The sequence below is a fragment of the Megascapheus bottae genome, chromosome 19, assembly GCF_031878675.1.
Source record: "Megascapheus bottae isolate mThoBot1 chromosome 19, mThoBot2.hap1, whole genome shotgun sequence".
Lineage (NCBI taxonomy): Eukaryota > Metazoa > Chordata > Mammalia > Rodentia > Geomyidae > Megascapheus > Megascapheus bottae.
Window position 1 is genome coordinate 46,108,659 of NC_143527.1, and position 26,513 is coordinate 46,135,171.

The 26,513-nt window shown below is 42.4% G+C and overlaps 1 protein-coding gene and 3 pseudogenes across 1 annotated transcript in view; 3 read left to right on the forward strand and 1 right to left on the reverse strand.

The window, feature by feature from the left end:
• The window catches only part of LOC150049955 (proteasomal ubiquitin receptor ADRM1 pseudogene), a 166,359-nt pseudogene that overhangs the window by 41,121 nt on the left and 98,725 nt on the right, over positions 1 to 26,513 (forward strand).
• The window catches only part of LOC150049956 (uncharacterized), a 110,682-nt gene that overhangs the window by 36,062 nt on the left and 48,107 nt on the right, over positions 1 to 26,513 (forward strand). The window lies entirely within an intron of this gene.
• Positions 12,803 to 13,956, forward strand: LOC150049959 (leucine-rich repeat-containing protein 58 pseudogene; annotated as a pseudogene).
• LOC150049960 (calcium/calmodulin-dependent protein kinase II inhibitor 1 pseudogene) lies at positions 21,192 to 21,430 on the reverse strand (annotated as a pseudogene).

Sequence of the window (26,513 nt, forward strand, 5' to 3'; positions counted from 1 at the left end):
TTGTGATTAATAGAAGGGTTACGTTATAGTCACCAGATAGAAGGTACATAACTTCACAAACATGGATACCCTTCCTTATGACATGGTCCCCATTTCCCTCCCACTCTCCCCCCCCCCCGCTTATCTTGACTTCCCTCCTTCCCTATCCAATTAAGCACATATAAAATATATCACATAACAAGGTGAAATATTGTAACAATATGAGATAACCAAGGGATGGCAAAAGAGATGAGAGAGAACATAGTACATTAAGGATAACAGTCACTCATTATATGGCTTTTGTTTCCTTCTCCTGGAGGTCCTTGCATTTAGTGTCATACTATTTGGTCTAATGTCTCTAGATTTTGTTCTATGGTAAATCTCTGCTAGGAGAGCCCAAGGTTTCTACTGATTATTACAAATGAGGGAGACTTGGTGTTCCATTGATATAGACTGACTTACTTCAGTGTTGTCCCACCATACCTTATATGATGTAGATTTTTATGCTTTGTTCTTTAGGAAAACGTATTTTTTATTTTATATTTATTTTTATTTCATTGTATAGAGGGGTTACAGTTATATTCGCCAGATGGAAGGTGCTTTACTTCTCACACACTGATATCCTTTCTTATGTTTTTGTCCCCATTTCCCTCCCACACCTCCTCACTTCATTTTTCCCCTCCTATTTCAAAGAAACGAGTAAACATCTTTATAATTCACCAGGTACCAAAGTGGGATAATGTAACAATAAGAGATTAACCAAAGGGCAATAGCAAGGCCCCGCTGCGCGCCTCCAGCTCCTCCTGCAGCCACTTGGTGCTCTTGCAGGGCATGGCTCCAGGGATGCCAGCTGCAGGCCCCGCGCCCGCGCTGGGCTCCGTGCCTGCCTGGCTGTCCCTGACCCCCATGCTCCCCAGAGCCGACATGGGCGCCGCCCTCCACGGGGGACGCGCAGCTGGGTTTTCATGGGAGGCGTGGGGGGGGGAGGCAGGGCCGGGGCCCGGGGCCGGGGAGGGGGTGGGGGGCTGCTGAGGACGGGGGACGACCCCGGTCCCTGTGTGCCCGACCCAGGTCCCCGGGTGCCCGACCCCTGGTGCCCGGGCCTAGGCGGACGCCCCACCCCGCCCCGCCCCACCCCGAGCCCTCCAGGGAAGAAGCCTGGCTCCAAGCCTGCAGAGCCCTCCCTGCCCCGGCCCCCAGGCCATCCCAACCGCCTGGCCCCTCAGGCCCTCCAAGCACGCCCTGTGGCCCTGTGGCCTGACAGCTTCTTTGTCTTCTTGTGTCCAAGTCAATGCTCTCTGAATGTTCTGTGTGGTGGTGCATCATGCATGAACCTTTGCTCAGGGTTGTCATTGGTGAAGTGGTTTCACACAGTAGTCAAAACTTGAGGTGCTGTTGAGTCACTACCATGCCCTGCAAGGGGGCAGAGTTGCAGCCTTTTTTTATATTGCCTGCCTAAATTTGAAGTATTAGAAGAAATTGTGCCATGGGACAAAAACTTATCGAGTTTTGAAAAGTAATACAAACAACAAAACTGCAACACTATTTTTAAAAAGATGACCGAGTTAAAATTATTGAACCATTATCTTACACCTCCTTAAAAAATATTTGAGAACAAGGTACATGCATTATGTGTCACATTACTGGGCAAACTGTTCAAATATTTTTTTTAAACTTCCCTGTATAGAAAAAAAATCATTAAGGATGTAAAAGCCATGCTTGCCTATTTGCTGTATACATGTAATGAAATTGTAGATAAAGTGTAGTGCATTGAAACAAATGAACAAAAGTAGATACTTTTACTATACAAGGGTGCTGGTGGAGGAAAAAAATATATGTATTTTTGGAAATGTAGCATTTTATACTTTCAAGTGTTATTAAAAAAAGAAAAAAGAACAAAGAAACCCTTTATTTCATTAACTAATTTTTTTGTCAAGAAACAAAAGACCAAAAGAGCCTTTTTGTCTTTCTTTTTTATTTTTTAAGTATTGGAATAAGTCTAAAGAAAAGAAAGTGCCTTATTTTCCTTCATGGTCATTTAGTCAAGTGTCTTGTAAGATCAGCTCCTCCCTCAGAGTAAAAGTGAATGCATGCTACTCAGTCGCCCAGTATGTGAACGAAGATAGGAGGGAAGGTGAGAGTTGATGCTTTGAATTCTACGATTTGTGCCACGTTACCTGGATGCAAATTTGCCGAATCTGATACTGTGAAAAAAATTCATACCTTTCCTTAGGTTTGACTAGTAAGTTTTAAAATGTCATTCTTTTAAAAATCGTAATTGAGTACTTTGGGTTATTATAGTCTGTACTATTAGCCCAGAGGATTCTAAGAGAAAAATTATGTGAGATCTGCACATCATTTTACAGGCAAAATTAGAGCTTTATTTTCTTCAGAGAAGAGGGGATATCTGGGATTCTTTTTTTTCCTCTTATTAATTGGAGATAATAGTATACCTAGCAGACTTCGTCACAGAAATGATCCTTTGTGATTTTCATTCTGAAAATGTTTCTAAGTGATCCACATTTAATCAGTCTTTATCTCCTACCAGATAACTTGTCCATCACTTTGCTGGCTTTAGTAGTCACCCCTACACACACATTTTTGCCCTTCCCTGTTTTTTAAACTTTCAAAGAATGTGAAAAACTAGCATCATTGTGCATAGAAATATGGAACTGAATTTCAGTTTGAGCTTCCAATTTCTTGTGAAGTTCAAACCATTTTGTAGTTGAAGTGATTTGTGTGCAAAGCCTTCATCTAAACACTTGAGTAAATAACCATGAACCACTCAGTACCAGATGTGGCAAATCTCAAGTGACGGTGGACCCTTAGCTCATCAGCTCGGCCCTCTTCTGTACCTTCTCAGCTCCACAGTCAAGGTCAGCAGGAAGCCTAGTGGGCACCTTCAAGGTGACCTCGATCATCTTGTCTCACTTGGAACCGTTTTCAGTTTATTTACTATGCGATAGACATTGCTTCGAACTCAGCTAGCTTTGGTTTAATGTGCCACGGCTTTGTCTTTCTGTTACACATGTAGTTGTTTTGATTTATTTACAACATATGCTGTGCCATTTTGGTTTTTATTTTGTTTGGTTGGTTAAATAAATTTGCGACACTCAAACACTTGAGGCGATAGTAACAAAATAATACCAGTATTTGATTCAGTTTCACCTCAACTGTGTTATACCTGGACATTTTAGATGTTTATCAAAGGTCTTTTATGGGGAAGAAAGTAAATGTATGAAACAATAAATGTGTGACATTTATGAGTGATGTTGGCTCTGAACAAACTTTTGAAAACTTAGTTGACAAAATTTTGGATCAACTGAAAAAAAGCATGACTTTTGAAATCTCTGAATGCCTTGGTTCTCAGTATTATCATTCTTTATTGAATTTATTTCTTATTAAAGTATGTAGTTTTTAAGACTTTTTCTGACAGTATTATGTAATTTTTTTGTGTGGGTAGATGGGAGTGTCGCTTGTATGTTACCGTACAGCTGACATGTATTTTTGGTCTATTCTTTATTATCTTAGTAGTTTCATGCTATGTATGTACCATAACCAACCTATTGCCTATGAGAAACATGTAAGATAATGTATTTACAGCCATTGTTACAAGTTTATAATGTATTTTTCTGTCTTGTTTTATATGTATGTTATATAACATTCAAAAAGAATTTTTTTCTTGATTGAGAAAAGGATACAAATGCAAAATCCACAATTTTGATAACTGAAAATTGCCAATTGTTTTGCAGTACTTTATTAGATTGGGTGTCTTGTCTTTCTTGGGCTTTTGGTTAGCTAATGAATGAATACATTAGACACTTTTGGGTTTTAGTTGGGATTTTACATAGCTTGCATTTTAATTCTTTGGTTCTTTGCTGTTTCTATTAACCCATAGCATTATTTTAATAAATGTTATAATATCAACCTACTAAAAAAAAAGAGTAAAAAGGAAAGAATGAGCAGAAAACCAATAGCAACAACGTCCATCAATCCAGTAGAGAGCTGAAGTGGGACACCTTGATGATTTGAGGAGAGCCAAGAGATGGGGTACTGTTCATGAGGCCTGGTTTAATGGCTGCTGGGCTGTCTGATCATGAATCAGGTTCAGGTCAGAGGACAAGGTCACAGGAACCTAGAGAGTCCCAAGTTGAAGACACAAGACTGACAGGTCCAGTAACCTACCATCCAGGTCCCTACCCCTGACTCTCAGACATCAGGGAGGCCCATCACCCGGGGGGGTGATGCAGTCAGGATGTTGCTCAAGGCTATTGCTCAGCCACCTGAGCCAAAGCACCACTTCCAGCTTTAAGTGTATGTGGTAGTGAGGAATGGAACCCGTGTCTTCCTACGTGCCAGACAAGCACTCTACCACTAAGCCAAACTCCCAGCCCTGCAAAGAGAATTTTGAATAGCCCAAGAAACCTAGGCAGCAAAGCCTATGAGAGTCTCATCTGCAATTAATCAGCAAGAAGTAGGAAATTTGATTCATGGCCAATGTGTTGGATTAGCAGGCTTGAGCATAAAGGTTCAAGGCCTTTTCTCCTATTTAAGTGGCAGAACCAGCACAGCAAGAAGTACTACAGTGGGCATGTGTCTATGTCTGCATCACTTCTTGCCACAAGGCAGATGATGGTGACTCTAGGTAGAAGTGTCAAACAGAAATGGAAGTCTAAGACAGATATAAGGCATCTATATGAATCCTTTCAGGGGTACACTCATAGACAGACACACACACACACACACACACACACACACGCGCGCGCACACACACACACACACACACACACACCTGTGGTAAGGATAGAAGAATAAAGAAAATGATGAGAGGGCAATGTTCCCGGCGGCCCCGGAACCGGGAGAGCTCGAGCTAGGAGCCGAAGCCCGGCTGCGAAGGCGCTCGCCCGTCCCTGAGCCCCAGCCGCTCCCGCAGCGAGTCCGCCCCCAAGGCCTGGCGCAGGGCGCGCTCCGCCTCCTACAGCCGCTCCAGAAGCCCCTCCAGGAGCTCCACGTCCTCCTACCGGTCGAGGAGCTACTCAAGGAGCCGGAGCCGGGCCGGTATGGCAGAGGTCGAACCCGCAGCCGGAGCAGCTCCTACTGCAGTTACAAGAGTCACAGGACATCCAGCAGGAGCCTGAGAGCAGCTCTTCCAGTGCCCGCAGCCGCTCCAGGTCTTACTCATACGACAGCTACTACAGCCGCAGCCGCAGCCGCAGCCGCAGCCCCAGCCGCCGCCATGGCCGCCGCCATTACCGCGGAGGCAGGCGCCACTGGAGGTCCAGGAGTCACCGATCCTACGGTTCTGACAGCAGAAGCGACCGCAGCTACTCACGTCACCGGAGTGCCAGCAAAAGCAGCCGATATAGTTGAAAGTGGCTTTACACACACACACCCAAAAAACACCTTTACCCTTCATTGTAAATATCTGGTAACTTTAAAATTCCAGAGCCGCCACCGCCGTCTGTTGTTGTGTTTAAATCTTGAGAGTTTCAGAAGGCGGATTGGTGGCTGGGTGTCCGCGTTCCTTTATCCTTGGCCTAGAAGAACCCAACACACAAACAGCTGTCCCGGAACACTTTTTCTTTTTCTTTTTTTTTTTAATGCCACATTCTGCAACAGGCGACAATGGAAGTTGAGTCTTTGAAGTATTCCTTGGTAACCTTGCAGAGAAGACCGTGGCTCGTTGCACAGAGTCCTTGCAATTGGGAAGGGAAAGAAATCTCTCCTGTTCACGGTTTGGGGTTCTGGCCGTGTACCCCGTATCTTTCCCTTCTGCGCCTGAGGATGGGGTAGAAGAGGGATCCCCACACCACCCATCCACCCTCTCCTCCCCTCTTAGTGCACCTGCACTGACTCCACAGACTTCCTCTACTCGTGCTTCTGATGAATCACAACCACCACCGGGCACTGCGTCCCCGCCGTGCCGTGACACACTGATGCCCTGCCTGATGAGTCGGCCCAGGACTGAGACCGGGGTGTGTGGCGCCAGCTCCATCCATCCTCCGACCTGTCAGAAACACTCGTGGCACTTCTCCTTTCTCAAGTCTTTGCGTCTTTTGAGTTCTTCCCCAAGTGTACTTAATCGCCTCAGTGCCAACCCAGCCCACCTCGCAGAACAGTGCCCCTCCTCCAGCCCGTGCCCTCCACAAAGGGGCATGCAGCGACCCTGAATGGTCTCAACTCTGCCATCTGCCTTTTGGTTTGCTCTGGGTGGGTTTTGGTTTTGATTCTACAACTGTGGCTTGAACTCAGGGCCTAGGCACTTTGCCACTTCACTTTATTTTTCACTCGAGTCCATGTCCTACTGTTTATTGAAGACAACAGGCTCCAGGACTTCCTCTGCCCCGGCTTGGCCTTCACTCTCAAGCCTCACATCTCAGCCTCCTCCCAGGGCTTGCATGACGTGATCGGCTCCAGTGGTCACGTCTCCACTGAAAAGGCCCCCGCACATGGGGAGGGGATCGGTGAATGAGGGGGGGCTGCAGCAGTGGTGTGGAATTCTGCACCCCAGGCAGTGCTTTGCCCTAAACCAGTGAAGAAGTCCACGAAACTGCCTGTGTGCTTCTGGGCACTCGTGACCCGTCCTGCAGCTTTCCCTTCGCGTTTTCTGACGCCAACCACAGGAATGGCTGTTCTTCCTCAAGAGGCTCTCTTACTCTGAACTTCTTTTTTAAATAAAAGAAAGATGCTGTCCTGTGCTTCTTTATACACAAAGTGAATTGGGGGGTGGGGGGACCTATTTTATAACATCCTGTTTTACTTAAGATGATTTTGTTCCAAACGTGGAGAAAATCTTTTCTTGTGCATACTGGTAAATTCTCTCTTTGTACCAACTCCTCCTTCCCTGAGCCCTGAAAGGGGAGAGGGCCCGGAGGCCTTGTAGAAATTAAAAGATAATGCTTCCTCACAAAAAAAAAAAAAGAAAATGATGAGAGGGCAATGTTCCCTCCAAAGAGTGACCCATTTGCAATCTCTTCACCCAGAAGAAACAGCAATACAACTGGATGGACAGAATTAGCTGGATCCGGAATGAAAGCAATGTCATCATCCCTCCTGTTCCTTATAGCCATTTATATAAAAACCACTTCCTTATTCCACAAAACACAGATGACAACAGCATCTTGGTCTCCCCCTTAGAGATGGTAGCCAATACAAACAAAATTGGTAGAGAATAGATTGGCCTGGACCCTGGAGGACCCACCCCGGAAGTCCACTCTGCTCCTCCCGGATCTCCCCGCCCCTTCCGCTGAGGACCCAGAAATAACGGCTCCGCAGGTCCAGTGACTCAATGGCTGACAGCGCGGGTCCTCACCGCCCTGGACTCCCCTTCCTCCCTCTGGAGCCGTCCACGCGGGTCCTCCTGGGCTAGGATGGGGAATAGACTGGAGAGGAGGTGAGCCCTGTCCCGTCCTCCCCAGCCCTCCTGCCTGTCCCCTCCATCCTCCTCCGCCGACCTAGTCACCTAACCTCCCACTGGGTTTCCCCTCTGAACAGTCCACGACCTCTTCGTGGCACCAGGACCGGCCGAACCTCCACTTTGCACGTGGATGTGTGGAACATTAACTGAAACCACACCCTTGATAACTATGTCCATGGTTGAATAGGATGTAAAGCTCAGAATCATGTTGGCCTCCTACATCTAAGACATTGTGCTCATTTACCACGTGTATTTATTTTTCTTTAGGAGATGAATGCTTCCTTGAAACAAAATTTCTAAGGACAGTTTCACTTTCTTCATGTGTGTGTTTATTTTATTTACATTTCTCTTTCACAGCATAAGGAAATTCTACTCTTGTACCCATTTGGAGAGGATGGTGGGGGATGAAATTAAGAAACTATTGGTAAGTATCTACAACAATGGCTAGAGTTTACTTAACTGCAGTGTTCATTATTGCATGACTTGTTACAACCAAAGCTGCTTCCATCTTCTGGAGTAGTGGGACAGACTGGCTCATGCCTAAAATCCCAGCTAGTCAGGAGGCTGAGATCTGAGACTCATGGATCAAAGCTAGCCCAGGCACTAAATACCATGAGACTCTTATCTCCACTTAATCACTAGAAAAAAAAAATGGGCAGTGGGGCTGTGGCTCAGTGACAGGGCAGGACTCTTGCGCTGAAGAGCTCAGGGTCATTGCCCAGGCCCAGGGATAGGGTGGTAACCTTGAGCTGAAGAGCTCAGGGATAGCACCCAGGTCCAGAATTCAGGCCAAAAGACCAACAAAAAAGAAAAAGAAAAGAAAACCAAGACAGCTCCCTTTTTCCATGTCTCATCTCTAGAAGGTACCTTTCCTTGCTACCCTCACCTCATAGCTTGCTCTCTAGTTCAAGATTTTTCAGGTGTTACTAAAAACCTTGAACTAATGATACTTCCAACTAATATTTGCACTAGACTTTTCAGTTCATCCATAATCGACTTCCAAAACCAAAGGAAAATCAATTCTTCTCTGATGACAGTGGACGATTTCATGTCCTCACTAAATATCAGTGCCTGCTTTCATGTCAGGGTTTCTGTTTGTTTGTCTGTGCGTGTGTGTTCATTCTCAAACACACGAGAAAAATTTGCCACACATACCAACTCTTTGGCACAGAGTGTATCTTGTGGACAGAGATGAATTCACAGATTGTCCCTTTGTCAACTGAATTTTTGTCCAGTTTGTGGTTGAAGTTTCTCTTCCTGCTCATTCTGATCTATATGACGGGAATGTCACTTGCAATCTATGTGAATCAATTCAAAAGCACACATGCTGAACTGTGGCTGACTTTTGCTTCCTTCTTCCTATTTTGGACACTGCTCTTCCTGTGGGGTGATATAAGAAGTTTGCTTTTTTCCTAAAGAGAAACATTTGGGAAGGCAATACCATGGAAGACACAATTCACCAGACATTAGAAAATGGTCATGTCTTCTCACCACATCTCCCATGATCATGACTTTGAGCCAAGACTGTGAAAGTCCCTGTCTAAAGACCCGTCCTCTGGGGGAATGTGCAATATAGTTGTGATCAAATGTAATGCTGTGAATACCAGAGAATTTCCTCTGTATCAAAACCAATCAATTTTACCTACAATAGTATAGTTGAGAAATGAGAGAGTATCCTTTATTTTATGGAAAGAGGAATGAAGTGCCAGGCCCACACACATCTCAAAACTTAAACACCAATATTTCTGTATATTTCTTCCAGTCCATCTCAAGTTGTGTGTTGAGAAAAGCTGGTGTTTCCCCCAAGGGCATCTGACAGGAAAGAGGGTTTGGGGTTACTCCTTGTGAACGTTAAATTCAGCCATTTCTTCTTATGACCTTTGGCCTAAGGCACAGAGTGGAGCCATGCTTTATCCCACTTAAGCCACTCTCTTGCCCACCTTACTATATTCTCATTGCACCCATCTTGTGCTGTCAGTGCATTAGAGGAGGCTGGACACTTTTCATTCTGAAGATGATACACAGACATTCAGTTTTGTGAATTGGAGATAAAGGTCTCATAGACTCTCTGATGTGGGCTGGCTTTAAATCATCACCCTCAGGTCACAGCATCCTGAGTAGCTAAGATCTTGCAGGTGAGCCACCAGCACCCAGCTGCTTGTTAACATGAGGAGAAAAGGGATTATTCTTGAATCATTTCTACATGTATGTGTGGTAGCCTAGGCAAGGGCTAATCCTGGTCACTAACGCCAACCACATGAGACATATTACAGGTTGTGTAAAACATCACAGAACACGCAACTTCAGTTGTGGAAACATGGTCACAGGCTGGGCTGAGGTGGAGGGCAGCAGATGTCTGCATGTTTCCATGAACTCAGGCATGGAGTGACTTGAGATGTTTACTGTGATTTGGTGTTCCCGCCTTAAATCATGCTCTGTCAATCACTACGGAAACAGTTTTAATCAGTTACCCATTTGAACCACAGTGAAGTAAGAACCAAAGGACTAAATCTGAGTCTGACTTTTTTTCTCTAGGTTGAGTGCACTCTCCTGTCTGAAATGTATTTTTATTAGTAATTATTATTTTGCATGTTTTTCTTGACAAGTGGTTTTCAAATTGTATGTGTGTGTTCATGTGCCAGAACTGTGGCTGGCTTGAGGGTTTGGGCATTGTCCCTGAGCTTTTTTGTTGTTGTTGGTTATGGGGCTTGAACTCTGACCTTGGGTTATGCCCCTGAGCTCTTCAGCTCAAGGCTACCACCTTACTCCTTGAGCCACAGTGCCACTTCTGGTTTTCTGGTTGTTAATCGGAGATAAGCGTCTCACAGACTTTTTAGTGCCTGGACTGGCTTTGAACCATGATCCTTACATCTCAACCTCCTGAATAGTTAGGATTATAGGCGTGAGCCACCACCCCAGCTCCCTAAGCTTTTTTGCTCTAGGCTAGTGCTCTACTACTTAGCCACAGTGTCACTTCTGACATTTTTTTGGTGGTTAATTGAAGATAAGAGTCTCAGGGACTTTCTTAACTGGGCTGGCTTAGAAACTTGATCCTCAGATCTTTTCTACTTTTGCAGTGAAAAGTGATAGATTGCTCTGTGACATGACACTGGATGAAGTTTCTGTGTGTCTGATGTGGAGGACAGAAGGAAGGGCACACACTTATGCTCTGTGTACCTCTGAGAGATAAATGTGAGGAAACAAAGTTGGCAAGTGGTGTGTGAAGAGTCAAAACTATTACTTCAAGAAAGCAGAAATACCGGTATTTTGGCTCTTTCAAATCAGAAACAAAATACATTCCTATCTGACCTGAATCTCAGTCAGGGGCCATGGCTTCTGCCTATAATCCCCACAACTCTAGAAGCTGGGGTGTGAAGATGACCACTTCAAACAAGCTCGGGAAGAAAAGTCCACGAAATTCTTAGCTAGAATTAACCCGCTAAACACTGAAAGTGAAAAACAAAAGCCAACAAAATAGTTGATAAATCATGAAAATAATAGTGTCTTACCACAATCACATGGCACATTTGTGAGCACTGAATTTTAAGGGGATTTTCATTTTGAGTAAAGGATACTTGAACCTGTGGGTGATATGAATGGTGAAACTCATTTATTAGATAAGTGGGGAAGGCAAATACAGGTGTTTATGCTTAGCTTCCTGTGGTTGCATTGTCCAAGAAGCTGCTTTCCACCAGGATCCATGGACACAGGCCATTCGAAATGCAATGCAAAGAATGATCCCAGGAATGGCTTTGCTTCCTATAAACACATTGCATAATGGGCTAGCAGCATCTACGTTGAAACGAGCACCTGTGTTTGCTATTCCATAATTTCACTTTTCTTCCAGGACACTAGTTTGTAGATGACCTTCGCTTATCTATGATGGCTTCTAATTAAGCCATATAGACCTGTAGGTAATGCTCCTGGTTTTAGGCTAAAGCATGAAAGTTGACACAGAACTCGAAAACCTTATCTGTGCTCTATTTGAAAACTGAATTTTAGGGGTTTGCCTTCATGTAGAAATCATAGAAAAGAGATAAGGAAGTGATGTCTGTGAGGCTGTGATGCCTGTAGTGTTTCTTTATTGGAGCTTTGACAGACCCCTGCCAGATAGCGCCATGCCCCAGTGAGCATGGAAAAGAGCCAGTAGCTGATGGACCATTGTGTATGCACAGACCAGTTAAGCTAGCAATTCAAGTCCTGGATGACATCTTCTCCTTGTAATTGGAACACACAAGTTAAGACATTCCAGAAGTGGGGTACTGGTAGCCTGGGATCCTAGCTTCTCAGGTGGTTGAGATCTGAGGATTGCAGTTCAACGTCAGCCCAGGCAGAAAAGTCTGTCAGACTCTTATTTCCAGTGAACTTCCAGAAAACCAGAAGTGGCTCAATGTAGTAGACTTGAGCAAAAGAGCTCAGGAACAGTGCCCAGGCCTCAAGTTCAAGTCCTAAGACCTACAAAAAAATTAAAACTTCTAGATGTATGTTTCCTGGGTTCATATTTCTTTTAATGAATCCTTGTGCTGATTCATATTGCCTTGGTTAGTGGTTATGGTCTATAACCTGTTTATTTGGCTTTGTGTTAGATTGGCATGAGCATAAGTGAGACACCACACCAGGTGCACACAGCAGGAAATGAAGTGGTGACTTGAAACATGTTCAATCAGTGGGCTAGAAAGTTGGAAATTAATACAAATCACAGAGGATGTTACTTATGAGTTTTTTGTTATCTTTAGTTATAATTGAATGATGATGAGTAATACCAATTTCATACAGACCAGTGAAGGAATGATTTCCTAACTCCTCATCATTGGGAATGCATTCTATGTAACTTATCTTTAGGTGATAGGTGGGTGATGTAAAAGGGCTGCCCTGAGTATTGAGAATGACATAGATGCACGCACTCTCTGTGATTTGGAAGGCAGGTGGCTTGAAGGTTTGCAAGTGTTGTGGTTAAAAATGTCCTGTGCTCTTCCCCTTCCACCGTCGGGTTTCTTGGGAGCATCGAGGGATACCCCTGGGTGGCTGGGTGGGTGAGGGCACTGACAGATACTATTTGTATTTCTAAAAGAGACTCACACTTCTTGCTTATTCTGATTATAGGCTTCACCTTGTTCTTAGCCCTACAAAAAAAAGGAAATCAAATTAGTTTAAAGATAATGAAGCAGACCTTAAGTGACACATTTTGTACTTGTTTTTCCTAGAGATGATAGGTATATTTATACTTTTTTTCTCATTGAATGAAAAATTTTGCTCTTGAGATAAAGAATTGATGTGTACAATCTGAATTTGACTTTAAATTGTGATAACTATAACTCAAATTTCAAACATGAAACATTTCTATACTTTGTTCAATTGTTTGGTCTTTATAAAATAAGTAGGGCCTGGCCTGGCCTGGCCTCCAGGATGGAGGAGGCCGGAGGGGCGGTGGCCGCGGCCGGAGAGGCCGAGCTGAACTGGTCCCTCCTCAGCTTGTCCACTGAGATGCTGGAGTAGGAACTGGAGGCATGCAGTGAGAAGCCGCGGCTCCCGGGAGGCGCTGCTGCGGCTGCTGCTGCCCCACAACTGTCTGGCATTGCTGCCGCGGGCCCTGGGCAGTGGCTTCCCGCACCTGCAGCTGGTGGATGTGAGCAGCAATGCGCTGACTGTGCTGGGACCGGAGCTGCTGGTGCTGAGAGGCCTGCGCACGCTGCTGGCCGGCGCACAACAACCGGCTCGGCGGGCCCGGCGCGCTGCCCAAGGGCCTGGAGCGCTCCCCACTCTGTCCCAGCCTCCAGGTGCTCAACCTCAGGGGCAACTGCTTCCAGGAGCTGCCGCCCGAGCTGCTGCAGCTGCGCGCGCTGCACACCCTCTGCCTGGGCGGCAACCAGCTGCAGAGCATCCCGGCCGAGATGGAGAACCTGCAGAGTTTGGAGGGTTTATATCTTGGAGGAAACTTCATCAAAGAAATCCCACCAGAATTAGCAAATCTGCCTTCTCTGAACTACTCAGTATTATGTGACAACAAAATCCAAAGTGTGCCTCCTCAGCTTTCACAGTTGCATTCCCTTGGTTCCCTCAGTCTTCCCAATAATTTACTGACATACCTGCCTCGAGAGATCCTCCACCTTATTCACTTGGAGGAGCTGAGTTTACGAGGAAATCCATTGGTGGTTCGGTTCGTTAGGGATTTAACCTGTGACCCTCCCACTCTCCTGGAACTGGCTGCACGGACCATTAAGATTGGAAATATTTCTTACACTCCCTGTGATCTTCCTGAGAATCTTCTTAGATACTTGAGTTCAGCCAGCAGTTGCCCAAACCCAGAATGTGGAGGAGTCTAGTTTGACTGCTGCGTCAGACAGATTAAGTTCGGGGACTTCTGTGGGAAGTACCGCCTCCCTCTCACGCACTACTTGTGCTTCCTGAGTGCTCCTCTCCCTGCAGCTCTGCCTGGCACAGCTCCACATCCCAGAGCGAATCGGTCTCCGAGGATGAAGCTTGCGTTGCTGCACACAGAATGCAGAAAGTTCTCCTTGGTTGAGCCCAATCGAGGGACCTGTGAAATAGTACACAGCTGAGCAGAGAAACAGCTTGAAATTGACTAGCCTCACGAAGAATACTTGATAGATGAGTTTATAGTCCATCTGCCTGCCTGTCCAGCAAGAATGAGTCTGGTTCCGTGTTGAGGTAGACTTCACTCCGAGTGCAGTGTTCTCAGCAGGATGGTACATTCTGAAGAGCAGCCTGGGCCCAGCTGCTGCCACTGATATAGAAAAGTAAGGAGTCATCAAGGGCTGCCTTGGCAGTGGGTTGAACACTATGCCACAGAAGGCTCTTCTCCTTACACTATCCCTGTTTCTACGTGGCACACCTATTCATAGGAGCCCATAGGTAGTCACATAGGACTTAAGCCTTTCTGACCAAATAACCTGCTAAAGAATATAACGTTTAAGTGGGATATTGAAATTTTTCATTTTTCTATATGATTATTATTAATCTATATAATCTAGCAATGAATGACTGTTAAAGTGCCTTAATCATTCCAATGATATGGAATTGACATGGAATTTTTTGTAATAAATAATGCCAGAGCAACCTAGATCTGACACTATGCAGAACCCTTTAAAATATGCTTTAACAATTCAGTGGATTCTTTTTTGTTTTCAACATAGCAGTGATCCCTCTTTTAAAAACTTTTTTTTTCTTAAGTAGTTGTACAAAGAGGTTTAGATTCAACATGTCAGTTTGAGTACAGTGCAGCAGTGATCCTGCTTAAACTAGTCACTTCATACCCAATGGAAGACTACCATCTTGATCAGTCTATTTATCATAAGACAGAGCAGTGTATTTTGACAGAAAATCGTAGAGGACAAGCTAATTTGTGTGGAGAAAGGTTAGAATCTAACAAGCAAATATAACCCCTTTGTGCTAAATGCTAAACTACCTTTGAAACATTACCCCAAGAAAAAAACTATGTGGTTAGCTGAACACGACAAGAAGGCCAAAGTTGAAAACCAGGAGATTACATTCATACAGTATCTAAAACTATTTTAATAATGGAACACTTACAAAGTAAAATACTGATAAATAGCAAAAAAATTGTTTATTGTATCTTTAAAGTAGAGGAGAAAAGTAGCTTTGCAAATTAATGCCATTGGAAATTACCAAATTTTTATTAGCTAGTTTAATGTGCAATAGGAATTAAGCAGTAGAACAACTAAGTTGATGTAAAGTATACAACATATGTATAATCATTAGATTAGAACCTATAATGGCATAATCAATGCTAAATGTACAGGTCAGATTGCATTAGAATGGTGTGACCTCTTACAGGCACACCATTTTGTATTATAATGATATAATGTGTGTTAGGTTTCTGTATATATTTTTATTCTAGAATATAGAGGTAATTCAGGGTTTGTGTGTGTTTGTATGTTCATTCATGAAACATGAGAGTTTCATGACTGCAGTTGTGAGACGCTGCTATAGTGAGTCCCCTTCCCTTCTCCTTGTTAAAGTGTAGTAAGATTTTTTTATTATTATTTAGAAATGTTCTGCCTATATCTATAGAAGTAATGGTTATATTGTATATTGTAAAATACAAGTAACAGTCTTTGCTTGTGTCTTCCGCTGAACCACAGCTGGCTGCAGCTGAAATCATGAAAAGTAAAGGTTACTAGGCAGTGCCTATGTCAAACCTAAAGTGCTAATGGAAGACACTCAAATTGATAGCATCAAACTTTTCTGGTTTAAATGCTTCTAAATAACATATTATCTGTAGTACTGAGATTGAACTGAGAACCTCATGCTTACTCATTTGCTTGTTGCTTACCTGGTTAAACAATACTTCCTATCTGGCTTTTTGCTGATTAATTGGGGATAGAGTCTTGTGGACCTTTTTCTGGCTTCAAACTGTGTTCCTCTGGATCTCAGCCTCATGAGTAGCTAGGATTGCAGCATAACACTATAGGACCCAGCATCTACTTTTTTGTGGACTATCAATCAGCTTAACCTAAGTAACAGCTTGAGTAATCTTTTTTTTTTTTTTTTTTGCCAGTCCTGGGATTGAACTCAGGGTATGGGCACTGTCCTTAGACACTTTTTGCTCAAGGTTAGCGCTCTGCCACTTTAGCCACAGTACCGCTTCTGGCTTTTCTGTGTACTGAGGAATTGAACTCGGGGCTCCCTGCATGCTAGGCAAGCACTCTACCACTGGCCTTTGAGGAATCTTTTAAGAATTAGTTTTTATAAAATAAATAGGTAAATATAGCACTTAGCCAAACATACCCTTTCCACCTTCCCATGAAGGAGGTAAATGGCTTGATCTTTATATAGAGAAATATATAGAATCAGACATGGTTTCCAACCAGTGCCATATAATGTAGATGTATACTAATAGTGAATGTTCTGCCAACAAAATGTTCATAATAGTTCTTCATAGTTCATAATAGTTTTTAAAATGTAGGGTCAGTATGCAGCTGTTTCTATTAGCTCTGTTTGTTTGTATTTGTTTGGGAGAGGTGCTAGAGAAGGACTTCAGCCTTTGCTCGTTCAGGGCGAGCACTCTTCCAGAGACACAGCCCCAGCCTAAGTGTGTATTTGAGCCAGGGTCTTGCTATGCAGGCCAAGCCAGGACACTTCATGTAGCCCCGACTGTCCTTAACTGGTGAGCTTCCTGTCTCTACCTCCCAAGTACTAGGATTACAGGCTTATACCACCAAGCCTGGCCTATTTTTGGTAACTTGTAATGAAATCTACATTTTAGTTGTGAGTTTTATCTTTTTTTTCTTTTATTTTTGATTTTCTACATGGATGCTAATAATGTCTAGGATATTTCTTGTTATAGAAATATAGAAGATGAGATAGAAGGGATTTGATCATCTCGAAACAAGATGATTCTGAGTCAGACAGCAGACATATATTATAATGGCAGTATACTGATATTTGAAATAGGAATAGAGGCAGTGTACAGTTGTAGTTGTGTTTATCCCTAGAATCCAAACTGAGTTAGAGACATAGTCTTACCTATTTAGGAAACAGAAGGTTAGATAATATATTTGGTATCAGAGACTAATTGACACAGAGACCAGCTATGCTTAGTATTCCCTGTATTTGAGTAATAACGAAGGTAGTTATGTTTTCAAGAGTCTCATTGTGGGAGTGCAAACTGGCCTCAAACTTGGAGTCTTCTCATCTCTGCCTCCCAGGTGCTGGGATTATAGGTGTGGACCACCTCATTCACTCAGCTTTGTATTTTACTTCCAAATGTGTTTTGAAGGTGCCTGTCCTATACATCTTGGTATTAACATTTTTAAGTTGCCAACTTTAAAAATATATTTTAGACTGTACAACAAACTTGGAAAACATTTTTGTCATTAGAAATGCAAATAAAAAGTCCACAGCCAGGCACTGGTGGGCTCATGTTTGTAATACTAACTACTCAGGTAGCTGAGATCTGAGGACAGAGGTTCAAAGCCAGCCTGGGCAGGAACAATAAAGTACTCAGAAAAAGCCCAAAGTGGTGCTGTGGTGATGAGTGCTAGCCATTGAGTAAAATGAAGCTCAGGGATAGCACCCCAGCCTTAAATTCAAGCTTGAGGGCCTACACAAAATAACAACAGTTATGTGGACTGATGCTGCAAGTCAGTTCTTGTCAACATTGTAAATGTCAAAGTAATAATTACATAGAACATTACTTTTTGTTTGGTTGGTAGTTTTTTGTTGTTGCTGTTACTTTTTGTGTTTTTCTTTCTGGTTCTTGGGTTTAAACCAAGGGGCTCATATGCCCCAGACCTTTTTTGCTTGCATGCTGTTTTTTTGAGATAAGGCCTCACCCTCTGCCTGAGATAGCCTAAAGTTTGTAATCCTCTTGCCTCTGCCACCCAAGTAGCTGAAATTACCAAAGTATACCACTAAGCCTAGTTTAAAATAAATCTTTAGCAACAAAGGGCATAGAGACAAGTCATACCCAAGGATTATCTTAAGCTAAGAAAGCCTTTTAGGGTAACTGAATTGTTGTATGAAGTTATAAAATGACCTGTCATCTAAAAACCTTTATTGTAATTATTCAGTACCTGTTATTGAGAGCTGGTCTTCATCTCTCAAATGAAGCAAAGCCAGCAAGTGATAGGGTTTTCTTCCAGCCAACTTTGCTTCTCCAACAGGGAGAAAGCAGTACTTCATTAACCTAGAATTTTTTGTGGTATAGCAGATAATCTTGGTTAATGTTGACCTTTTTATTGTAGGAAAGAAAAAAATTGCTCTTTGAAAACATTTTTAGCAGTGCCTATTTACATATTTAAGAAACAAATGGACATTTGCTAAATTTAGTATGATCTCATATAGGGAAAACTTACTATAGTATGTACACCAAATTAGTTTGGCTATGTACAGTAGACTAGTTAAAAACTTAAGTGTTAGGGTAAAACCTAAACAATCCCCCATTCATCCAAAAGGAGAGATTTTATTATGGCACAATATTACTCCTCACTTAATCTTAAGAGTTTTATAAGTTCTGCTGGGAATTTAACCTCAGTAAAGGCTGTTGTATAGGCTTTTAGGCAGCATGGCCTATAATATATAGTTCTAGTTTCCTCTGCATGAAAGGACGTAGATGACCATCATGTTTTCTATTTTAACACTAAATTGTATGTATCAGCAAACTTAGTTTTTAACAATGCATTTAATTTTGTGCTTTTCTTATAATAGTTCTAATCTTTTAAAACATACATCTATGTTGTTTGGGGTCAGAGAGTAATAAGTGCCTTAAATCATCCCTTGACCCAGGATGGGGGAAACTCAGGTGACAGCCTCATGATCTCTGACCTTTAACTTGAGGGAGTAAGACTGATGGAGAGAGATTTGTCCACCTACAACAGGGCCCATTGTATCAGTGTAGAACTTGTGGGGAGGCAACCTCAGTATTCTGCTACCAGAGGGCACTGCCATAAGCAGAGGTACCCTGAAATAAAATCAGTAAAAGATGTTTCTTTACTCCCTTTATATAGCACATACATAACTCTACATATACAGTGCCCATGCAGCATCAGATGGAGATATTGGCACTATGAGGCTTAGCATGCTTTTATCACTAACTTTTTTATTATAGTATAGATTGAAAGTGATTATGTTTTCCATATTTTAACCTGAAAATACTAACATTTGAAGAATCCTTTTCTTGGTTTAAAGTTACTAAGGATTGAAGTAAAGATTGACTAACAAACAATGCACATTATTGAACCGATACTCACCAGGCAATTCTGATTTGAATGCTAAAATCACTGTTGCTCATTAGTCTCTAAGGGAACTTAGTCTATTATATATTAAAATCTGTTAGTTCTACAAAGGTTATTTATATATTCTCATACCAGAAAGCCTGGTGAAAGAACCATCCACATTCACCAGAAATCGCTTTGGTTTTGTTCCTTTGGTTATGAATAAATTAGGTAAAACTGCTTTTTTTCCCCCGATTGTCACCTAAGGAGAAGGAACTGGATCACTGCTATTGTTGGTATTGAAAACATTAAGACATTCTTTAATTTGTGTATACTGATGTGTAAGTGAATCCCTCCACCAGTTTTGCTCATTCTACACTGGAGCTGCACCTCCAGTTCGTTTGGCTCATCTTCATGAGTAACCTTGATGTGTTCCTCAAGAATGAGTATTGTCCTCAGCAGTACTTCACAGCAGTTTTATAGAGACTTAGGCTGAAGTTTTGGTTCATTCTCACCCCATTTTGTATTCATGATAAACAAAAATATACTGGGGAAAAACCCTTAGAATAACCAGTATTTTAAGTTTATTCATAAAGCTTGGAACTTCAAAGTATCAGTAGAGGATGCTGAAAATACATTTTACCTTTACTTTAGTCAGGTGACTATGATCTGATTCATTTCTATATTTGAAATCTTTAAATCAGATATGTAATTAAAGCCTAACATTAAAAACATAAGTGTAAGCTGGGTGCTGGTGGCTAAGCTGCTCAGGAGGCAGAGATCTGAAGATTGTGGTTCAAAGCCAGTCTGGGCACAAAAGTCCATGAGCCTCTTATCCCCAGATAACCATCAGAAAATTGGGAGTGGTGCCTTGGCTTAGCGTGGTAGAACACAAGCCTTCAGCTGAAGAGCTCAGGGACAGTGCCCAGACCCAGAGTTCAAGCCCCAGGACCCACCAAAAAAGAAAAAGTGTAATTCAGCAATATAATTCAAATAAAATTTTATTTTTTGGATAAAATATAGTTTAATGTATCAATTTCAAATGTTCCCTTGTAATGGTAAATTCCTTGAAAAGAATATTTAAACTACTTTGAGTATTCCCTACTCCTTCCAAAACATCAAAACATTGTAATCTTGTAGTAACTAATCGTCTATGTGAATTTTGCCTTATTAAACATTGTGCCTTATTTTATTAATTTTGTTGAAATCCAGCTCTATATTTTGGAGAAATAACAGTATTTTATTCTTAATGAATAAGAATTTACTATTACAAAAACTAAAATCTTTATAATGTTTGTATTTGCCTATAATATCATTACTTATCTGTTTATTGAACTTACTCAATACATGAATCCATAAAATTAAAAAAAAATAAAATAAAATAAGTAGTGGCATGAACAAGTATACTTTTCCTCCTTTATCATCTTGCTTTGATAAAACTTTGGGATAACATGATTTTATATAATCATCTATGTTTACATTTTACATTAGAGGTGAGTTTTTTATTTTTATTTTTTTTTCATTTTCCAATTTTTTTTGTACATCCAAGGATAACATAAAAAAATTAAAATAAAACTGGACAGCATTTCACATCCGAGTGCACAGAATCATTTTTGCAAGATTAAATAATGTAAACATTAGGAAGAGCCAAATCAGCGAAGAAATGCAAACACCTCCAGACCTGGTGTTGCGACTTCAGAGAGTGGTTCAAAAATCCAGATCTAGAGTTGAGCAATATTCACCATATATAAAAAAGAAATAGATATCAATTTTGACAAGTAGCTGCAACTGAGACTTTTTAAACGTTCTTTATGTGTGTATATAGTGACTTTTAAAATTTTTTATTTTTTTTAAATTTTTGCAGAGGAGTCTAGAAGCTTCTCCTCCTCCCCTTCCTCCTCCACCTCCTCCTCCTCCTCCTGCCTCATCTGTCTCCCAGCCTGCCAGGAGATTCAGGTCGTTGATTTCATGGTGGGAACCAAGCTAATAATAAATTTCAAAGTGCTTTCTCCTTTTCATTCCTTTTTTTTCTTTCTCTCAATAACCATTGTTGCCTGCCGCTGTTAATTCTCTCCCTTAGCCCAATGTTTCTGGAGGAGTTAGACTCCAGGAGGTGCCTTGTCGGGGGTCATATTTTTCAGCACGTCCTCAATCCTATCATTGTCAATAACAACCCGCTTGCTCAGGCCGATCTGGCCCAGCTTGGGTGGCCGCTTGTTCTGCCCTGTGCAGAAGAAGTTGTTGGTGTCCTGCAGGCGGCAGGAGAAGATCTGGCCCACGTCCCCACCGTCCCTTAGGGGCTCAGCTTCTCGTCTCCATAAGGCAGCACCTCCGACATGGTCGCCTCCAGGGGCTTGGCGGCGGCACCTCCTCAGCCCGTGTCCCGGCCCGTGGTGGACAGGGTCAGCAGCGCTGGGGCCCGGGACGGCCCGCGCAGGCTGCAGCGCCGGGACACCGGCAAGAGGCCGGGGGCACCACTAGAGCAGGGGCGTGCAGCTCGTGCTGGCGACCCCATGAGCGCCCTCAGCCGCCTGTGCTGTGCTGGCCCGGGCTCCTCGCGGAAGTGGCTGCAGCTGCTCTGGCAGAGGCGAGCAGGACTCACATCCTGGGCGCCCTAGGGCGCGGGGCGGGGCCAGGCGTCCCCGCGAGCGGGGGGGGGGGGGGGGGGGGGGGGCGCACCCGGAGGAGGGGCAGGCAGGCTGCTCGGTCCTGCCGCGGATGCTGGCGGCTGCGCTGGGTTGAGAGGTGGACTCAGAGGTGAGTTTTTAAAAAACCATATTTTCCTTCATGTTGCCCTAGATTTTCTGTACATGGTTAGAGAATATGTTTAAAGTAGAGTTGCAATATCTACCTATTATCTACTCACTATGTATACAATATATGTGTGTATATGGATTCAAATGTGTAAGTGTGTGTGTGTGTGTGTGTGGTTTAAATTTAGGATCTTGGAAGCTATCCCTAAGCTTTTTGCTCAAAGCTAGCCCTCTCCCACTTGAGCCACAGCTCTATGTCTGGATTTTTGGTGGTTAATTGGAGATAAGAGACTCAAGGGCTTTCTTGTCCAGGCTAGCTTTGAATGGTGATACTCAGATCTCAGCCTCCTGGATAGCTACATTAGGCTTGAGACACCAGTGCCCAGCTGAAATTGTCTTTTTCTGTTCATCAGCTGGTTAGAACTGACCCTCCCCCCTCTACTTTCTAAAAAGGAATAATTGTGCCAACGGATTTTGAAAATAAACTGCCCGGTACATTATGTGATTCATGTAAGTATACCACCAGATGGATCCAAAAGATATTAAGTCATATTGCCTAGCCTTCTGAATAGGCATATTGATCACATTATCTGCCAGCATTTTTGTATCCTTTGCAAATGTTCTGCATTGATTTACCTGGTTATGCTTCAAGAGATTTGAAAGTGTGTTTACTAATTTTCATGCTTCTTAAAAGCTGTTCAAATTCTTGCCTCTCATCTCCAGTTGAATAGTCAGATCAACCAAGAAGGTGACCTTTTAAATAAAATATACCTTTTAAGTAAAGGTATATTTACCTTTGTTAAAAAGTAAATTGTTATTGTAAAGGTGGTATACAGCTATATAAGCCAGGTAAGGAGTACATTTCTTCCTGGGCAGAGTCACCCTGTCTCTTACAGTTTTTCCTTCCCATTCCCATCCATAAGTTGTATATTTTGCTTTCAACATAGTTGTAATGTATTTTTGCCAGTTCTGGGCCTTGAACTCAGGGCCTGAGCACTGTCCTTGGGTTTTCTCAAGGATAACGCTCTACCACTTGAGCCATAGCACCACTTCTGGCTTTTTTCTATGTATGTGGTACTGAGGAATCAAACATTGGTCTTTGTGCATGCTAGGCAAGCACTCTACCACTAGGTCAAACTCCCAGCTGCAATATATATATATATATACACACACATATATATGCATATATACATATACATATTTTTAACAAAGAAAAAATTCAAGTTGGGTGCCGGTGGCTCATGCCTGTAATCCTGGCTACTCATAAGGCTGAGATCAGAGAATAACCATTGAAATCCAGCCTGGGAATGAAAGTCCATAACACTATTATCTCTAACCAACAAAAAAGCTGGAAATGGCTCGAATAATACAATGCCAACCTTGTGCCTAAAGCTCAGGGACAGCATCCAGGCTCCCCTGAGTTCAAGTACCAGGACTGGCAAAAGAGTAATAATAATAATACTTCAGATCATATGTAGAGGAGAAACACTTCATATAGAGGAATTTCTAATAGGAGGTATTTCTGGCATCAATGCCTTTAGCTTTACATCAAAGTAGAATCTGAATAGTTCCCATTTGATTGACTTCTGTTGATCCACAGATTACTGTAGTTAGTAGAGTTCCATTTCCATTTAAAACCAAAACTCAAATGTGTCTTATATTGTCTGTGAACTACAATTAAATAGGACAACCCAGGAAATGATATTGAATTTCCTGGCTTGAGATCTGTGGAAGTTGTTGATGAAAACCACAGATAAGACTCATAATTTTGAAAATAGTGGCTTCAACCTTCTACAAAAATGAATTATTGATATGCAATTCCTCAGTCCAGATTTGACAGTTTGTTGACTGAGTAAACACACAAAAAAATCAACCTTGAGCTTTGTGACTTTGGAATCACTGGCTTGATTTTATCTAGGGGTGACATTTTTTCAGATATAGTGTTTTCATAAATGTTTTTGTTCAATGGCAACTACTTTGTACAACTACTTAAAGATAATAATGATGATGATGATGATGATGATGATGATGATGATGATAATAATAATAAAACAAAACATCCTGTACTTTCCAGCAGCATCTTCATGACCACAACCTGTGGCTGGGGCAGGCCTCACATGCGGCCTGGCCTGCGGTGGATGCTGGGTAAATGCTCCAGTAACTCTGTGAAGTCTTTCCTCAGCAGTAGCTGAGGTTCAATATTGCAGGGCAAAGGCAGAGAGAAAGAAGGACCCGCTGCCTACAATTCTTACACTAGGAGAGTCAGATTCATGATTCTTAGCTCTGCATTCCTGATTTTGATAGTTTCTTCCCAAGAGAAGATATCAGCAAGTTCTGTAGCCAGGGCAACAAAAGTTGGGTCATTGTGGTTAAGAGAGGAGTGCTGTGGTCCAGTGTTTTGTGAGATTCTTGTTGGGTTTTTGCCTGTGATCTGTCTCGTAGGTAAACAATATTCACTGGTTAACAGGTTCTACTGGGGTTTTTGTTTCTCTGTCCACGATGTCTGGCTCCTTTTTCAAGTTACACTTGAACTGCAGAGTCTGGTTTTAAGTTTATTGGGGATGCTTTCTTTTACCCTTCCTCCTATCACCCTGATCTGATTAGTGTGTCCACTGTGACACTCCGAGTATGCTTCCTAGTAACTTTTTTATTTTTGTTTTTTTGGCCAGTGCTCTGGGTCTAAGCACTGTCCTTGGACTTTCTCAAGGCTAGAGCCACTTGAGCCTCAGCACCACTTCTGGCTTTATTCTATGTATGTGGTAGCAAGGAATAGAACCTGTGTCTTCCTGCATTCTAGGCAAGCACTCTACCACTAGGCCAAACTCCGGCCCCTTCCTAGTAACTTATTTTTTCATATTCTCTTATCCTGGTTTATTTTCTTAACTTGAGAATGGGCATCTAATTTTTAATCACCAAGGTACATTTTTAAAAAAGTTTCTTGTTGGGGTAATGTATAGAGGGGTTACAGTTACATTCGTCAGGTAGTGGGTGCATTTCTTCTCACACATTGATACTCCTTCTTATGTTTTGTCCCTGTTTCCCACCCCCCTCTCATCAAGGTACATATTAAAAGAGAAAAACTTTAGATCATTGCTGAAGATAATTCTCTAGCAAGGGATTTTTTTCCCTCTAATATGAAACAATGGACTTGTCAGAGTGGTTCGGTTTCTTGTAACACTTTTCAACTTCATTCCCTTTTGCTCAAAGTTTTATGCAATGACAGTCTGGTAATTTTATATTTCATTGTGTATTATTGGATTTACTTTTAGCCTCCCTCAACATATACAATAACTTGAGAGTAAACTTTTGGGCTGAGTTGCATGTTGGGATGAATGTCAATCAATACCATGGTTTGTCTATCTAAATTGGTCAATGACAGGTCAACTAAAGTTCATGGCATCCTCTTTTGAAAATAAGTTGGTAGGCCAACTTTCCTCCAAAGTCCAGTCAAGAGCTGGTTAATGTTATTTCCAGGCTGTGTAAAATGACTGATTGAATTTCTTATTTCATTAAGCAGATGCTTTCTAGAGCACTACATGTGCTGAGACAGGTATGCTTACTCTGCTCCAGGTACAAAAAATCCTCCCAACTCCCTGCATGTGCTTCTTAGTATGGTTCTAATAACTTTGAAGGTGAGACCTCTCATTGCAATTTAATTTTGTTTGGGGTAGCTCATCAGCATCTTTTTTTTTTTTTGTCAGTCATGGGGCTTGAACTCTGGGGCCTGGGCACTGTCCCTGAGCTTTTCAGCTCAAGGCTAACGGGCTGGCTTTAAACCACGATCCTCAGATCTCAGCCTCTGAGTAGCTAGGATTACAGGTGTGAGCCACCAACACCCCGAAGTTCATTGGCATCTTCGTGGATGCTGCTTCTCTACTTTCCTGGTTCTAGCTCAAGGTCCTGCTTCCTTCCTTCCTCCTTCCATGTTAGATTCTCAGACCAAAAAGTCCACTGCATTTAACTTGGGAGTCCCCAGGTCTGTCAGCCTACACACCCTAATACACAGGGTGAAACATGAGCCTTTTAGCATGTGCTAAGAGTTTATTTTCCTTCAGCTTCATTTTCCTTCTGAAATAATCACTGTGTGTGGGTGGAGCCGGGGGAGATATAAAACATCTGATTTTTCTTCACTTCCTCTTCTGTTTTCAGCCACTTGTTCTCTTTTTCTAATTAACCCCAACACAGTTAAAAAAAAGAGCCAAGATTCTGACAGAGGGAGGGGAGGGACAATAGAAGAAAGGCCACATATGCTAAGATTTTGCCTGAAGGAAACGCGTACTTAGAGTAGGGTTTCTATGTATTTCTTTTTGGTTCCAGTTGTAGATGTAACAGCGATAACTTGAGTATTCATTTATTTCCTTCATGATGAACCAAATGTTTCATTTGTAATACACAATTTGACTATGAGGAAGCAGAAGCTTATTCAAATGAAGACAGAAAGATCCAGAAAGGGGGATTCAAAGCCACTGGCTTTAGAAGGTTTTCTCCCCCCAAGAAGGATGGCTACAGAGCTTCTGAAGTTGGCAGGACTGGATGTGTTCTAAACAATGTGTGCAGGGTTGTGGAGTTCTTGAGTGTGTTTTCATGACACTTGTTAGTCAAACAGGAACAGAGCCATTGGGGCATGACACAACCCAAATGAAAGGTGCAAAGTCATTTCCATACTGC